We start from the raw sequence: 17,570 nt of genomic DNA, 5'->3' as shown, positions 1-17,570 counted from the left end.
GCATTGGCATGCATGTTCTTTACCAGTAGTGCCACCTATGGGAAGCCCATAAAGAAAATGATATGTTTGATCAAATTTTCTATCTTTGGGTAAAAGAAAACAGTAAAATAGAACATGAAAGTGAAGGTGTTAGTCGCTCAGTCATGAAGACTCTTGGGACCCCACCGAATGTAGCCCACCAGGCTCCTCCTCCCATGGAATGTTCCAGGCAAGGATACTAGACTGGGTTGCTACTCCCTTCTCCAGGGGATCTTCCTGACCCAGGAACTGAACCTGGGTCTCCTGCATTTAGGCAGACTCTACCATCTGAACCAGAAGGCAAGTCTAAAATAGAACATTACCCAAGGATTTTTTTTTTTTAATCAGAAGCAAATAAAGTAATTAGAGGAGGAAAACACAATAAAAATTTAAAGGAGTCGTGGCCACATATTAAGGTTTGATTTATAGTGTTGTGATAACATATTAGCCATAAGTCTATTTAAATAAGCTAGAACATTTCAAAGAAAATGGAAAAGATATCAATATCAAAACAGAAAAAGGAGAATAATCATGAAAGGGAAAAGGACAAAGAAAAAGGAAAAAGACAAATAATCATGAAATAAACTTCAAAAATTCACACAGACTTATACAAGTGTGGTAGAAGAGACAAAGACCTTAGGTGGTTATAGCTAAAAACACTTTAGAGAGATTAAAATAAACAGACTCATTTTAGGCTGAATTGGTAGAGTTCCATTTTTCTGCATTGATCGTGTAGGTAGAAAATGTATAATCTAAGCCAATTAAATTTATAACACAAAATGCTTTACCTGTAGACACTGTTAAATGACAAAAAAAAAAAAAAATACCCTTTCAAATAAATTTCCTTTGACACTTGTCATACACACAAGTTCTCACTCAGAAATATGCAGCCTTATAACATTTTTTAAAGCCCACCCCCTGCTTTTTTTTTTTTTTTTTCAGATTTACCTTCTTTCAATAAACTTAACTCTAATTCTCAAAGCTCTTAGGGGGAGCCTGAAATTTTCTTTTGGGTACAGACCAGCCAAGTTCTCTTATCAAGTCACACATATTGAGAAGTATCTCAATTCATGTGTGTGCTGTAAGTTCTTACATAAGGAAGGAAGTTTCTTGATAGCAGAAGATGCAGAAGTGGTGCCAAAAATTTTTTAGTTTAGAGATAGTCTGATAAATTTTTAGTGCAATGAATAAAATATAATAGAATTAAACTACAAATTAGCTCAATAGTTTAAAATACTAGTTTAATATCTACTTATCAAAATTGGTGTGTGTGTTAACAAGTTGTTTGAGTAATAGTTATCTTCTTGGATATGCATGCTTTAAAAAACATTTTGTTAGAACATGCCTACTAAGTTTATCTTTAATTTTCAGGACAGAGGATCCTGGCGGGCTATGGTCCATAGGATCACAGAGAGAAACAACTTAGCATGTATGGGCTAAACAATTAAGCCTTTTCCTTCTTATAGGTGGAGAAGGCAATGGCACCCCACTCCAGTACTCTCGCCTGGAAAATCCCATGGACAGAGGAGCCTGGTAGGCTGCAGTCCATGGGGTCGCGAAGAGTCGGACACGACTGAGCGATTTCACTTTCACTTTTCACTTTCATGCCTTGGAGAAGGAAATGGCAACCCACTCCAGTGTTCTTGCCTGGAGAATCCCACGGACGGGGGAGCCTGGTGGGCTGCCATCTATGGGGTCGCACAGAGTCGGACACGAATGAAGCAACTTAGCAGCAGTGGCAGCAGGCTGTGCTTCTCCATTTGCAGTGAAACAGGTTTTATGCACAGAATTTGCCACATGCAAATTTATAATGTATTCATTTTGCTGTTTCTTCATCATTGGTTTCTCAGTTCTTCAGTATCTGTTTTATATTTATGTCCTCTTTCTTTTGGGGGGCCTTTATCTCTGTCCCCACTTTTCCAAGTTGCCAACATCTCACACTGTTTTCTCTGAATCTCACTTTATATCTCAAAGCTCATCAGCGTATTTGAAAAAAAAAATTCCCCCTCCTAGCATGTAATATCACATTCTTAATATGAGTATTCCCTTTTCCAGGGGCTCTTCCTGACCAGGGATTGAACCCAGGTCTCCTGCATTGCAAGTGGATTCTGAGCCACCTAGGGGAGACCTAATACGAGTATAGCAAATTCCATAATCAACTGTTATCAGATAAAGTGCCACAGCCTGATGTAACCCAGTTTTCCTCAATGTCCCTGCCCCTTCTGCTTCTTTCAAACTCTAATTATGTGATTTTAATGTCTTAGTCTACATCTTCAAATTATTTCAGTCTGAGGTACAGATTCTAAATACATTTAATTATAATCTGAGGAAGCTCTTAGAATGGGTCAACAAATCTGTTAATCATTCCATGGATAATAAATTAGTACTTACAAGAAGGGGTAACAAATTACTCAAGCTAGATATTTAATAAGGATTAATGCCTCAGCACAGTTACAGAGATACCAGAAGTGACCCCTTCTTAGGAAATTCAGGAATGAAGATGATCAATCAAAGTAAATTATGGAAGGATTTGATCATTTGTTTTAAAGAAAAGGAGACTTTATCAGAGACCTTTAGATTATTATATAGGCATCTAACATGCTTACATAATAGAATGCTTGTATCTCACATGAGTCTGAAGTACCCTGAAAATGCATCCATTTTCATGTTTATTTCCTCCAATTTTGGCTTATAGTTAGAATTCTGAAGTTAAATTTCTCATGATAAAAATACATTGTTAATATGTCTAATATTATCTCACAGTTTCTAAAACCCAAACCTTTCTAGTTATACTTTTTCCAAAATATAAAACATACCAGAGAAGATTATTTCTCTTTTATAATCCATAGGTTCATAGTACAACTGTTTCTTAGGTTTTATTAACTATTCACTCAAGGCAATCTTATTAAAAATTAATCAGTGCACTAATTTAATCAATTTACAGTGTTTTCCACTATTCTAAGAGAAAATGTGGTTCTATAAAACTACTAAATAGCAAATGTAGGTAAGAGTGATCACTCCACTGACTTTTTCATTATCAAATGTGTGCATTTAGATTTAACTTGAAATATTAGTAAATAGATTTAGCAAACTGTCTTTCAAAATTGCCTCTTCTTATATTAGAAGCTAATGGTTTACTCATCTGGGCACTTACATGCTCTGTATGCTACTAGGCTAAACTGGTCTTGAAAATTCACCAAATTATCATATCATGAAGTTTAAAACTTTCAAAGAAGTTTTGTGAACAGAGTGAGTGTTCAATATAGTCTGAACCAATTGAGTTTAAATTATTGATTATAACATAATTAAGGGTCAAAAGAGTGTTCCAAAGTATAGTGAAACTATTTTCCAGATGTAAAATAGAGATTTTAGGCACTGGAGAAAATTTGGAGTAAGTACATTTTAAGGGTCTACAATTCTGATATTCACTAAGATATGTGAAGTTTTATATTGAGTGTTAGAACAACAGTCTCATCAAAAACACAACTAACCCCTATTATAGTTAGGTATGACATCTCACTGAATGTTACTCTTTCTCTCAGTAGCAAAAATTTATTTTGATGTATATTGGGTAGCATATTGGTATTAACATTGCTTATGGCCCCAAACAATGATTCCTTTTTAATAATACCTGTAAATATGCACACAATTATGGCTATATAAAATAGATTAGGTTCTGATTATTCACTAGTCACTAAGCTAGATGATTAATGCATATTACTTAACCATACATGCAAATAAAGAGGCATGTTTTTTTTTCTTTTAAATTTTATTTTATTTTTAAACTTTACATAATCGTATTAGTTTTGCCAAATATCAAAATGAATCCACCACAGGCATACATGTGTTCCCCATCCTGAACCCTCCTCCCTCCTCCCTCCCCACACCATCCCTCTGGGTCGTCCCAGTGCACCAGCCCCAAGCATCCAGTATCGCGCATCGAACCTGGACTGGCAACTCGTTTCTTACATGATATTCTACATGTTTCAATGTCACTCTCCCAAATCTTCCCACCCTCTCCCTCTCCCACAGAGTCCATAGACTGTTCTATACATCAGTGTCTTTTGCTGTCTCGTATACAGGGTTATACATTATTATTATCAGCAAAATCATAGGCTGACTGACACTTACTCCCTCTTACTCCCAGCGTGTAATATCATGTTCTTACTGTGAGTGCAACAAGTTCTATAATCAGCACATCAGTTCCAGTTTTTGCGTTTGTTTACATAATTAGCATCTTTATTTCACAGTAGATTGTACACTCCATGAGGGCAGGGATTGTAGCCCCAGTGCCTTATTTAGTGGTAAAATATAAAAAACACCCAATACTGATTTAATGAATAAGCAAATGAATAATATGAATACTTATAGTGGTCTCTGATGATCAAATCATCAAATTGATCTTAAGTACAATTTCTCATGTTTTGCTTCTGTAAGTTATACTAAGCTTTCTGTTATTTAATAAATAAAAAGGATAAAAACAAAATCAGAAAATAAAGCCAAATAAGAATGATTTTTGAAAGGAAATTTAATAAGAATAGCTAAAATATATTAAGTGCCTTTAATATTTAGGCATTGCATTTATTAACTCTTTTTCAGTAGCTTACTCATTTAAACTGCAGAACCTCCTTGTGAAATAGCATCATTATCATTTCAATTTTTTTTCCCCAATGATCACACTGAGTCTTAGAGAAGTTGGTACTTTCTAGAAATTTTCCAGCAATGAAACCAAGATTTAAATCCATGATGTCTATCTAACTCTAGTCTAGGATTAACACCTATAGTATATTTCCATTTTCTCCTACAGCACTATAAAACATGCAATCCTATGTGCTTGCTAGTTGTTTGAGCAAATATTTAGGAAGTTTCAGTTTTTCCTGAAGAAAATAAAATCTTAATGCTCAACTACTAGTATATATTTTTTTCACTATCTATGCTACAATTAAAGACATTTTATGAATTCAGTGTAAATTTCCCAACAAATACTAGGTTCATTGTTAAACTGAGCTTCAGTCAGTTCAGTTCAGTCACTCAGTCATATACAACTCTTTGTGACCAAATGGACTGCAGCATGCCAGGCTTCCCTGTCAATCAACAACTCCCGGAGCTTACTCAAACTCATGTCCATCCAGTTGGTGATGCCATCCAACCATCTCATCCTCCGTCATCCCCTTCTCCTGCCTTCAATCTTTCCCATCATCAGGGTCTTTTCAAATGAGTCAGTTCTTCACATCAGGTGGCCAAATACTGGAATTGCAGCTTCAGCATCAGTCCTTCGAATGAATATGCAGGACTGATTTCCTTTAGGATGGACTGGTTGGAACTCCTTACAAACCAAGGGACTCTCAAGAGTCTTCTACAACACCACAGTTCAAAAGCATCAATTCTTCAGCGCTCAGCTTTCTTTATGGTCCAACTCTCACATCCATACATGACTACTGGAAAAACCACAGCTTTGACTAAATGGACCTTTGTTGGCAAAGGAATGTCTCTGCTTTTTAATATGCTGTCTAGGTTGGTCATAGCTTTAGTGTGTATGTCATTTTGTATGCATGTTAGAGAGGTGACTCAATGATATAAGATACTTCTAACCCAGAAGTTTAGCCAGTTCTGGTTTGATACAGAGACACCATTCACAGTATTTTCTGTAGAAAGTTAGTTCATCCTTTTGTAAGGCTCACATACTCCCATCTTGATAACAGAGTTAGTCAACTGGCAAAATACTCTGCAAGTACACAAAAAACAATGCATAACCTCTGAGCTATGAGGAAATGAAGATCTGAGGTCAGTTCTGTTATCCTTACTTGACAACACAGCATCGCTTGGCTTTGACTCTATTGCAGGCATCATCTAAGGCCAAGACATACTATCAGGCACAATTTACCAGTGAATTAGTAGTTGTCTGGGAATGTATTAATATATAATTTATTATTTCTGGATTTGGAGAATCTAGGAAAAGTGGTGGGTGCATTTTAGTTTGCCTATTATCCAAGGGTCATTTATGCATACTTGAAACTTCTAATCAAAGTTGCCAGCGTGTCACACCTGGATGCTCTTCTAAGGCTCAGGTCTTTAGAACCCTATCACATTTTTTTTTTTAATATACACATTATGAAGTTGGATAAAGTTACTGCGGTTCCTATAGGAATAAATAGATGGAAAGTCTGTAAGGAAGATGTGTGTGTGATGCTCAGTTGCTTCAGTCACGTACGACTCTTTGCGACCCTAAGGACTGTAGCCCACCAGGCTCCTCTGTCCATGGGATTCTCCAGACAAGAATACTAGAGTGGGTTGCTGTGCCCTACTTTAGGGGACCTTTCTGACCCAGGAATCAAAGCTGCACTCTTACATCTCCTGAATTGGGGGGCAAGTTCTTTTCTACTAGTGACACCTGGGAAGCCCTTAAGAAAGGTGTGTAATGAACATAAAATGTAACTACTTATAAACAACTTCTTGGACTATGAGTATACATCATATCAATCAACTATCATCTTATACCATCTTATATTAAAAGATGCTTGTTCCTTGGAAGAAAAGCTATGACCAACCTAGACAGCGTATTAAAAAACAGAGACATTACATTACCAACAAAGATCCGTCTAGTCAAAGCTATGGTTTTTCTAGTATTCATGTATGGATATGTGAGAGTTGGACCATAAAGAAGACTGAGTGCCTAGGAATTCATGCTTTTGAACTGTGGTGTTGGAGAAGACTCTTGAGAGTCCTGTGGACAGCAAGATCAAACCAGCCAATCCTAAAGGAAATCAACCCTAAATATTCATAGGAAGGATTGATGTTGAAGCTGAAGCTCCAATACTTTGGCCACCTGATGTGAAGAGATGATTCATTGGAAAAAACCCTGATTCTGGGAAAGATTGAGGACAGGAGAGAAGGGGACGACAGAGGATGAGATGGTTGGATGGCATCACCAACTCAATGGACATGAGTTTTAGCAAACTCTGGGAGATAGTGAAGAACAGGGAAGCCTTGTGTGCAGCAGTCCAGGGGCTCCCAGAGTCAGACATGACTTAGTGACTGAACAACAACACAAACATAAGCCTAAATTCCCATCTTTCCTACTACAGACTGTCTTCTAGCTGTAGGCATCAACTTGTAAACTTACCTGCAAGCCTTTTTACATATCCCTCAACCAGAAATACTCTTTTTGCCACTACCACATGCGCCACTGGATACTGGTTCTTCCCATCTGTTTTGGATGATCTTTCCCACTGGACAGTTGACGTAACACAGTCTGTCAACAGAGCCGTCCTCTGTGCTCTGTGTGCACTCCTAATGTGACTCAACATTCTACTCTAATAGTTTCTTTTCTCTCTTTTGTAAGCTTCCCTGGTGGCTCAGATGATAAAGTGTCTGCCTATAATGTGGGAGACCCAGGTTCGATCCCTGAGTCAGAAGATCCTCTGGAAAAGGAAATAGCACCCCACTCCAGTACTCTTGCCTGGAAAATCCCATGGATGGAGGAGCCCAGTAGGCTACAGTCCAAGGGGTTGCAAAGAGTCGGATACGACTGAGTGACTTCACTTTCTTTCCTCTCTTTTCCTAGGCCATCAACTTTATAGGAGGCGATGTCTAAAAGAGCCCATGATAATATCCACCTCCTAGGGTGCATAACCGTGTCCGTTCTATTTCTGAAGTGTCTGACTTATTGACTTAGTCCTATGTCAGAATACAGCAGAAATGATGGCATGTCCCTGCTATCCTAGGTTATGAAATGACTGGCTTCCATCTTTGGTGATCACTCCCTCCCTTGCTGCTGTTAAGTCGCTTCAGTCATGTCCGACTCTGTGCGACCCCATAGACGGCAGCCCACCAGGCTCCCCCCGTCCCTGGGATTCTCCAGGCAAGAACACTGGAGTGGGTTGCCATTTCTTTCTCCAGAGCAGAAAAGTGAAAAGTGAAAGTGAAGTCATTCAGTCATGTTCGATTCCTAGCAACCCCACAGACTGCGGCCCACCAGCGTCCTCCGTCCATGGGATTTTCCAGGCAAGAGCACTGGAGTGCAGTGCCATTGCCTTCTCCGCACTCCCTCCCTTGGCCTGAGGGAAACTAGCTGCCGCCTTGTGAGCTGCCTTATGGCAAGGCCCATGTGGCAAGGAATGGAGGGCAATAGCCATCAAGAAACTGAACCCTGACAACAGCCACGTGAGTGAGTTTGGAAAAGGACAACAAGGTTTTCGGTGAGACGCCATCCCATCTTGGCAGCTTGACTGAAACTTTGTGATCCTCCTTGATCCAGAGAGGGCTTCCACGTGGCTCAGATGTTAAAGCATCTGCCTTGCAATGCAGAAGACCCCGGTTCAATCCCTGGGTTGGGAAGATCCCCTGGAGAAGGAAATGGCGACCCACTCCAATATTCTTGCCTGGAAAATTCCGTGGACGGAGGAACCTGGTGGGCTACAGTCCATGGAGTCTCAAAGAGTCGGACACAACTGAGCAACTTCACTTTGATACAGAGAAACCCAGCTCCCAGATTCCTGAGCCACAGAAACTGAGACAATAAAGCTATACATTATGCAGTAATAGGTAACGAATACAAGTATTAGTATTTCTAAGTTTAGAGAACATGATGTAATTGACTTTGAAGCATATATGCCTATCATTTGTTATAAAGTGAATTAATCCTCTTCGCTTGAACTTTTACTTTAACCCCTCTCCCCCAATAGACTTGAGGCATTCAAACTTCAAACATTCTGAAAAATTATTTACGACTTTGTTCATTAGAAGTGAACAGTTTTTCTTCAAAACAGAAAACAAAATCGTCCAATCATACAAACATATTATAAATCAACATCTGAATATGTCTGTCTAGGGGCATATGTGCAATTTTACAAAGATAAAACTAGAAAAAACGCTTGGTATGATTTTCTATAGGATAATAGTTGCAATTCAGCCATAAAATGGCATAATGTAAGGCATAAGTTTTATTTTAGGTTTTAAAAATCAAACGACTCTCATGTAGGTGGCACCATGTCTATATATAAGAAGGATGCCCTATTTCCCTAGGCATTAATTTGACTTCTTGAGCTAAGAAAACCCAGCTTTTTCCTAGAAAGAGAACCCCACCAATTATCCTTTTATTATATTTTCATAATAACAAATATCGCCTCGTGCAAGATTTCCCCATTAGTGTTTTATATTTAAGAGCACACAGTCTGTTCAATTCTTCGACTTTTATCATACTTCACTGATTAATCTAGTTTAAATACCATAAAAGTCCGTAACCATTGCTATAAAAACTTACGCTTGCTTATTAAACTCGCTACTTTGCCACTGTCAAATGCAAGCAATAAAATTGTTCATAAATATAATGGAAGCAAACATTTTTGCAATTGCTAAGTAGATTATATCTGGTGCATAAGAATGCTTTCAATATAATGCAAACTTATATGATAAGTACCTAAAACATATTTTGTATAAATATACTTAAATATTTAAACTGTGCCTCTGGCTGTCTGGTATGGTACCTCTTCATTGAATAGTCTTTGACATGATTTTATATATATAAAACAGAAGTCTGTTCTTAAAACATTCAATACTGTTCCAACTTTCATAGCAAAAAAAAAACAAAAAAACAAAAAACAAACTTTTCATTCAGAGAAATCTATGCAGGTAAAATGTACCTGATTTTTATAGCATATTACCTAAAAATCTGTTACCTGATCCCTAAATAATCATGGTTGGTACACTAAAAGAGATTTTTGTGGGAAGGCTGAAAATGAAGATAGCAAAGATTACCTGAAAAACTGGCACCATCTCTGTCTGAATTAGTCACGGTTTCCTAGGGTAGTTGCCAAAATCTTTGCTATCAATAGAGTTTTAGCACTTTTCTTTCCGTCAAAAATCCTTTATTCCGGGTTGTCAAAAGAGTTTTGAACACCAAGCAGTTTAGGGGAAAAAAGTCACATAACTAAAGGATTGGGTAAAATCTCCTCGAAGCCCACTCAAGAACATGCTCTTATAAATAACAGCAATGGTTGTATCATCAGCTCAGACCAGGATTCGTTCATCACTGTAATGACAGATGGCTTTAAAAATTGCCCAGCGCTGGATTGAGATGAATAGGCTATTTGGCTTCTTACTCAGCAGTACTATATACACACACATATATGTATGTTTCCCTTTCTTGGTTTATCACTGCATACTTTTCACATCCATAAGGGAGATTAGTGTTCTCTGGGAAATGGAAATTGTTAATACACATCCATCAGCACAGAACAGAATGAAGAGAGATAAACACAAAGAAGAACACATTCCATTTTTCATCAGATTCAGAGAGAAAATGATCTATTTTTCATTCAATCAATGCTGGCTGAAAATATACTGGCCTTACTATTCCTACTTGTGTCTAAACACAATTCATAAGTCTTAATTCATTAGACTAATGTGTTTATAAGGCAGTTGAAATGTCAAAGCTCTGCTGGATTTAGTATAAACTTAAATTCCATTACCTGGCAGGCATTAATTGCTTATGGAGCATAGGGATTCTTCCCAAGGGTCTTATATGTTTCCTTTTGTCATTTTGCTAACTATTCTGTCTAGACGAACTTAAAGCCCTTAATCCACCATAGGGATCAATAAACTGCACAATAATTCAGTCCTAATAATTAGCTTTCACTTAAACACAAATGGTCATTTCATTGTGAACTGCAGTACAAAATGATAATGAAATAATTAAAAAGACAGATGAAAGAGTGACTTAATAGGGAAGAGGCCTTACTGTTCAATTAGAGGCATTACCATTCAACCTTTTTATTACTGCCACAACCTTTCAATTTTTTCAAAAAATAACACTTCAAGCTCTGCTCATTTAACCCATGGCAGTATGACAATTATAGGCAGCCTTATGATGTGATTCTTATGCTACAGACTGCGGTGAAGCAGTTGTCTCTTGGAAATTATTAAAATGGTGAATATTTGATTCAAAGGTCTATAAATTGTATATAAATCACAGGAGAAAAAAATATTGTCCTGATTTCTAACATAAGGGATTTTCTTGAACCTTCCCAATTTCTTTTTAAACAGGATTAGCTCTATATAGTTCCTTTGAAACAGCCTCAAAATTGTGTAGAACAGTTTGAAGATCCTGGATGTTCTGAAATAAATCATAAGGGCATCTCATTTTTCCCCCAATTTCCTAGGATAGTCTCCAGTACAAAAATTTTTCATATTTGCTGACCTGACAATTTAGTTCTAAGTCCAAAAAGGTACAAAACTTCATTAACCTTTTAATACATTCTCACAGATGTACGGTGATAGATACATTTGAATCTTTATGATCAAAGCACTAGCCTAATAGTAAAATCTTAACTTAACCTTTGCCAAGTCCTGCCTTCATTTTCATTTCTACTCTCTGCTCACATGGATAAGGACAGACAGTACTTCAGCTGTGCCAGTAGTGGGAGACATTCATAAGCAGTTTCAGCAAAATCCACCACTGTTCTTGCTTTGGCACAAGTAACAGAACCCTTGGGTTTCCACAGTCTCTTTGAAATCAAGGTAAAAGTCTCCAGGAAAAGTCTCAGTTCATCGATCCTGATCAAACTCTGTAAGATACACCATTAAACAGACATCTCATAAGAGATATAGCTGTCTGTTCTCAAATACTGTCTTCAGGTTAACAATATTAATTCCTTAAGTCAATTTTAAAAGGAAGACTATAACCATCGTCTTCACATAGAATTACAGTACCTGGCACAAAACAAGGATAAGGATCCATATCTGATTAAGGAATGACATAAATACACTCATTCACTTCACTTTTCTTAATCCTCTCACTCATTTCTATTATATAGGTTTATGGTCTGTTCATTGTTATTTCAAAGTAGAAACACACACACACAGGATTAATCGCAAGCGTGACATGGAAGACTCACTTGGTGAGAACCTGACCTGAACCAAAAACAGTAAGATACATACATACACACACACTTTTCTCCACTTATTACAGAGCACAGCTTCAACCACGCTTGGTGTATGATACAATTACTATATAGACAATGGTCCATTAAATTTTTAAAATGCAAATCATTCTGAATTTCTAATATATTCATTGGCAAAGTTTTGGACAAGCTATTTCAGATTTGCAGTTTGCCACATCTTGGGTGGCTCTGTGGGATATTGATCCTTTTGAACTATGGTGTTGAGAAAACTCTTGACAGTCCCTTGGACTAAAAGGAAATCAAACCAGTCCATCATAAAGGAAATAAACCCTGATTATTCATAGGAAGGACTGATACTGAAGCTCCAATAATTTGGCCATCTGATGCAAAGAGCCAACACATTGGAAAAAACCCTGATGCTGCAAAAGGTTGAAGGCAAAAGGAGAAGAGAGTGGCAGAGGATGAGACAGTTAGATACTATCATTGACTCAATGAACATGAATCTGAGCAAACTCCAGGAGATAGTGAAGGAGAGGGAAGCCTGGTGTGCTATATAGTCCAAGAGGTCACAAAGAGTCAGACACAACTTAGTGACTGAACAACAACAACAAATTTTAAACTATAAGGAAAAGAACTATATTTAGGCACTGGTGAGATTTTCCTTTGAAATCTTCCTGTGAAATTAAAGTAGTTAGTAGCCACCTGAAGTAAGTGAGCCTTGCTGCTGCTGCTGCTAAGTCGCTTCAGTCGTGTCCGACCCTATGTGACCCCACAGTCGGCAGCCCACCAGGCCCCGCCGTCCCTGGGATTCTCCAGGCAAGAACACTGGAGTGGGTTGCCATTTCCTTCTCCAATGCATGAAAGTGAAAAGTGAAAGTGAAGTCGCTCAGTCATGTCCGACTCTTCGCAACCCCATGGACTGCAGCCCACCAGGCTCCTCCGTCCATGGGATTTTCCAGGCAAGAGTACTGGAGTGGGGTGCCATCGCCTTCTCCGTAAGTGAGACTATTTATCATCAAAATAGTTTACCTTATATGGTGTGGAACCATGATACTAAAGAGACCAAGTTTCTATAAAATCAAAAGCTATGCCCATTTCAAGTCAAGAGATACCTTGACAAATTTGGCCTTGGAGTACAAAACAAAGCAGGTCAAAGGTAACGGTTCTTCCAAGAAAATGCACTGGTCATAGCAAACACCCTTTGCCAACAACACAAGAGAAGACTCTACACATGGACATCACCAGATGGTCAATACCAAAATCAGACTGATTATATACTTTGCAGCCAAAGATGGAGAAGCTTTATACAGTCGGCAAAAACAAGACCAAGAGCAGACTGTGGCTTAGATCATGAATACCTTATTGCCAAATTCAGACTTAAATTGAAGAAAGTAGGAAAAACCATTAGATGATTAATGTAGGACCTAAATCAAATCCCTTACGATTATACAGTGGAAGTGACAAATAGATTCAAGGGATTAGATCTGATAGACAGAGTGCATGAAGAACTATGGATGGAGGTTCATGACATTGTACAGGAGACAGGGATCAAGATCATCCCCAAGGAAAAGAAATGCAAAAACTCAAAATGATTGTCCAAGGAGTCCTTACAAAAAGCTGAGTAAAAAAAAGAAGCTAAAGGCAAAGGAGAAAAAGAAAGATATACCCATTTGAATGCAGAGTTCCAAAGAATAGCAAGGTGAGATAAGAAAGCCTTCCTCAGTGATCAGTGCAAAGATATAGAGGAAAACAATAGAATGGGAAAGACTAGAGATCTCTTTAAGAAAATTAGAGATACCAAAGGACCATTTAATGCAAAGATGGGCACAATAGAGGACAGAAATGGTATGGACCTAACAGAAGCAGAAGATATTAAAAAGAGGTGGCAAGAATACACAGAAGAACTGTACAAGAAAGATCTTCACAACCAAGATAATCAAGATGTTGTGATCACTCATCTAGAGCTAGACATCCTAGAATGTGAAGTCAAGTGGGCCTTAGAAAGCATCACTATGAACAAAGCTATTGGAGGTGATGGAATTCCAGTTGAGCTATTTCAAATCCTAAAAGATGAAACTGTGAAAGTGCTGCCATCAATGTGTCAGCAAATTTGGAAAACTCAGCAGTGGCCACAGGACTGGAAAAGGTCAGTTTTCATTCCAATGCCAAATAATACTCAAACTGGTGCACAGTTATACTCATCTCATATTCTAGCAGAGTAATGCTCAAAATTCTGCAAGCTAGGCTACAACAGTATGTGAACCATGAACTTCCAGATGTTCAAGATGGGTTTAGAAAAGGCAGAGGAACCAAAGATCAAACTGCCAACATCCACTGGATCATTAAAAAAGCAAGAGAGTTCCAGAAAAACATCTACTTCTGCTTTATTGACTATGCCATGGCCTTTGACTTTGTGGATCACAAACTGTGGAAAACTCTGAAAGAGATGGGAATACCAGACCACCTTACCTGCCTCCTGAGAAATCTGTATGCAGGTCAAGAAGCAACAGTTAGAACTGGCCGTGGAACAATAGACTGGTTCCAAATTGGGAAAGGAGTACTTCAAGGCTGTATATTGCCACCTTGCTTATTTAACTTATATGCAGAGTACATCATGAAAAATGCTGGGCTGGATGAAGCACAAGCTGGGATCAAGATTGCCAAAAGAAATATAAATACCACAGATGACACCACCCTTACAGCATAAAGTGAAGAAGAGCTAAAGAGCCTCTTGATGAAAGTGAAAGAGGAGAGTGAAAAAGAGAGTGTTGGCTAAAATCTCAACATTCAGAAAACTAAGATCATGGTGTCCAGTCCCATCACTTCGTGGCAATAGATAGGGAAACAATGGAAACAGTGAAAAAATTTATTTTCTTGCACTCCAAAATCACTGCCGATGGTGACTGCAGCCATGAAATTAAAAGACGCTTGCTCCTTGGAAGGAAGGTTATGACCAACCTAGACAGCATATTAAAAAGCAGAGACATTACTTTGCCAACAAAGGTCCATCTAGTCAAAGCTATGGTTTTTCCAATAGTCATGTATGGATATGAGAGTTGGGCTATAAAGAAACATGCTGCTGCTGCTGCTAAGTCGCTTCAGTCGTGTCCAACTCTGCGCGACCCCAGAGACGGCAGCCCACCAGGCTCCCCCATCCCTGGGATTCTCCAGGCAAGAACACTGGAGTGGGTTGCCATTTCCTTCTCCAATGCATGAAAGTAAAAAGTGAAAGTGAAGTCGCTGAGTCTTGTCCAACTCTGTGCGACGCCAGAGACAGCAGCCCACCAGGCTCCTCTGTCCATGGGATTTTCCAGGCAAGAGTGCTGGAGTGGGGTGCCATTGAGTGCCTAAGAATTGATGCTTTTGAACTGTGGTGTTGAGACTCTTGAGAGTCCTTTGGACTGCAGGAGATCCAACCAGCCCATCCTAAAGGAAACTAGTCCTGAATATTCATTGGAAGGACTGATGCTGAAGCTGAAACTCCAATACTTTGGCCACCTGCCGTGCAGAACAACCTCATTGGAAAAGATCCTGATGCTGGGAAAGATTGAAGGTAGGAGGAGAAGGGGATGATAGAGAATGAGATGGTTGGATGGCATCACTGACTCCTTGGACATGAGTTTGAGTAAGCTCTGGGAGTTGGTGATGGACAGGGAGGCCTGAAGTGCTGCAGTCCATGGGGTCACAAAGAGTCAGACATGACTGAGCAACTGAACTGAACTGAAGCCTATTTCTCAGATAAGTCATAGCAACTAAGAAATGTTAAAGAATAAACTATTAAAGTGTAAGAATTTTATTCTTAACAATCTGGAAAGAGAAGTCAGAAATCTGTACAAACCATATTTGAAAACGGAGTTGAGCAAGTGTTGATATCTCTTGCCAATGTTTCTGAAACTTATCTCAGGATCAGAATCATCTGAAACACTGATCAGATTCCTGGTCCCATGTCCTGGAACTCCTGAAAGTGAAAGTGAAGTCGCTCAGTTGTGTCCGACTCTTTGCGACCCCATGGACTCTTTGAACCCCAAAATCCTTCATCCATGGGATTTTCCACGCAAGAGTACTGGAGTGGGTTGCCATTCCCTTCTCCAGAGGATCTTCCTGACCCAGGGATCAAACTTGGGTCTCCTGCATTGTAGGCAGAGCCTTTATCCAGAGCGGGCCTCAGGAATTCAGTCAATATTGGGTATGTAGAGAAAATTATCTTTAGACTACAGAAAGGAATCTTGTCCAGGTCTAGCCTGATAGCAATTCAGATTAGAATTTTATTTAAATTTTATTTATTTACTTCCATGCAAGATATAGTATTATCTCAGGTAAATTTTCTTTCATGTAATCTTGAGTGAAACGATATACTTTGTGAACGAATAAATGAACATCATGGTTTATAAGTTAGGGTTTGATGGGGTTTTTTTAGTTCACACTAAACTTGAGTCAGTCTTTAAGAAGTTATTGAGTAACTTTTCAAACTGAATTTCTGGAAATGTTAAGCTGAGAATCTGACTTGATTGTTTTAAACCCAATAGGACCTTTCTGACCTGCTGCTTTCCGTCTAAGCTAGACAACCAGCCTCATTTTAAAATCTATAACAACAATATTTTCCTTTATAAAATTTTATTCTGTCTTATGTTAGCATTGTACAAGAATAGTATGTGATATTTACAATGTTAATATTGACTCTGGCTATATAAACTAAATTGATCATGAAGTGATCCACATAATCACTTAGGCTAACTTAATACAGAGTGTGTGCATGCTCAGTTGCTAAGTTGTATCTGACTCTTTGTGACCCCATGAACTGTAGCCCAACAGGCTCCTCTATGAACGGATTCTCTGGGCAAGAATACTGGGGTGGGTTGTCATTTCTTCCTCCAGGGTATCTTCCTGACCCACAGATTGATCCCAGGTCTCCTACAGTGGCAGGACAAGACTTTACCACTGAGCCACCTGGGAAGCCTTAGTACAGAGACCTAGTGCTAATTATTGATGCTAATTTTTGTTTGACCATTTCTACATTCCTAAAATGAAATGAGTAACTTTTAAAAAAGCATAAAAAATAATTATCATGAGATTACTATGTACAAAAATTAAAAATTGATGTTTTAAATGTATATAGTATTTCTCCTCATCATTTGTCATTTTCAAAACTCCTTTCACAAATATAACTTGGTTTCTAGTTGGCCTTTAACCTTATTGAGTTTAACTAATTAGAAAAGACTTTTTATACCTTGTTCCTTTTATTGCATTCATGTCATTCTCAATTTCCATGTACTCTTAAACTGAGATGGAACATTGATAAAGAAAATGGGCCAGAACACTGAGACAAGTATATTTGACTTTTTCAGCATTTTCCTTCTTTGACTATCAGTTTTATGGCCATACCTATCTTAAAATTTCTGATCACGGCATGCTGCTTAATATCATTTTCACTTTCTCATCGCCATTTCCTATTTGCTTTTCCAGGGATCCCTCTCACTCCAGGCTCTTGCTTTCCTGTGAAGTCAGCCCGCAAGTTTCATTTTCTGAAACCTGCCTTGACTTATAACTTGACCTTAACAGAAGACTCTCCTTCTTGGCTAATCATGACTGATTTTCCCCATATTTCCCGGCTCGTTCGATCTCATTACTTAGCCATCCAAGCTGCACCCCTCC

At 38.4% G+C, this 17,570-nt stretch overlaps 1 long non-coding RNA gene across 11 annotated transcripts in view; it reads right to left on the bottom strand.

The window, feature by feature from the left end:
• LOC147369964 (uncharacterized) overlaps positions 1-17,570 on the bottom strand; it is a 382,151-nt gene that overhangs the window by 344,328 nt on the left and 20,253 nt on the right. Inside the window, exons 3-4 of one of the 11 annotated variants that reach the window (XR_015168245.1) lie at positions 15,757-15,876; positions 9,654-11,582 (exon numbers count right to left, since the gene is read on the bottom strand). The exons of the other annotated variants lie outside the window; for them this stretch is intronic. This is a non-coding gene — a long non-coding RNA (uncharacterized LOC147369964). Of the gene's footprint in view, positions 1-9,653; positions 11,583-15,756; positions 15,877-17,570 lie in introns of those variants that run through there. 11 annotated transcript variants of the gene reach the window in all.

Source organism: Bos grunniens, chromosome 7 (assembly GCF_055505025.1).
Source record: "Bos grunniens cultivar Pamir isolate PY7600 chromosome 7, Bosgru_T2T1.0, whole genome shotgun sequence".
Classification (NCBI taxonomy): domain Eukaryota; kingdom Metazoa; phylum Chordata; class Mammalia; order Artiodactyla; family Bovidae; genus Bos; species Bos grunniens.
Note: the sequence above shows the minus strand (reverse complement) of the source record. Positions and strands in the feature narration are given on the sequence as shown.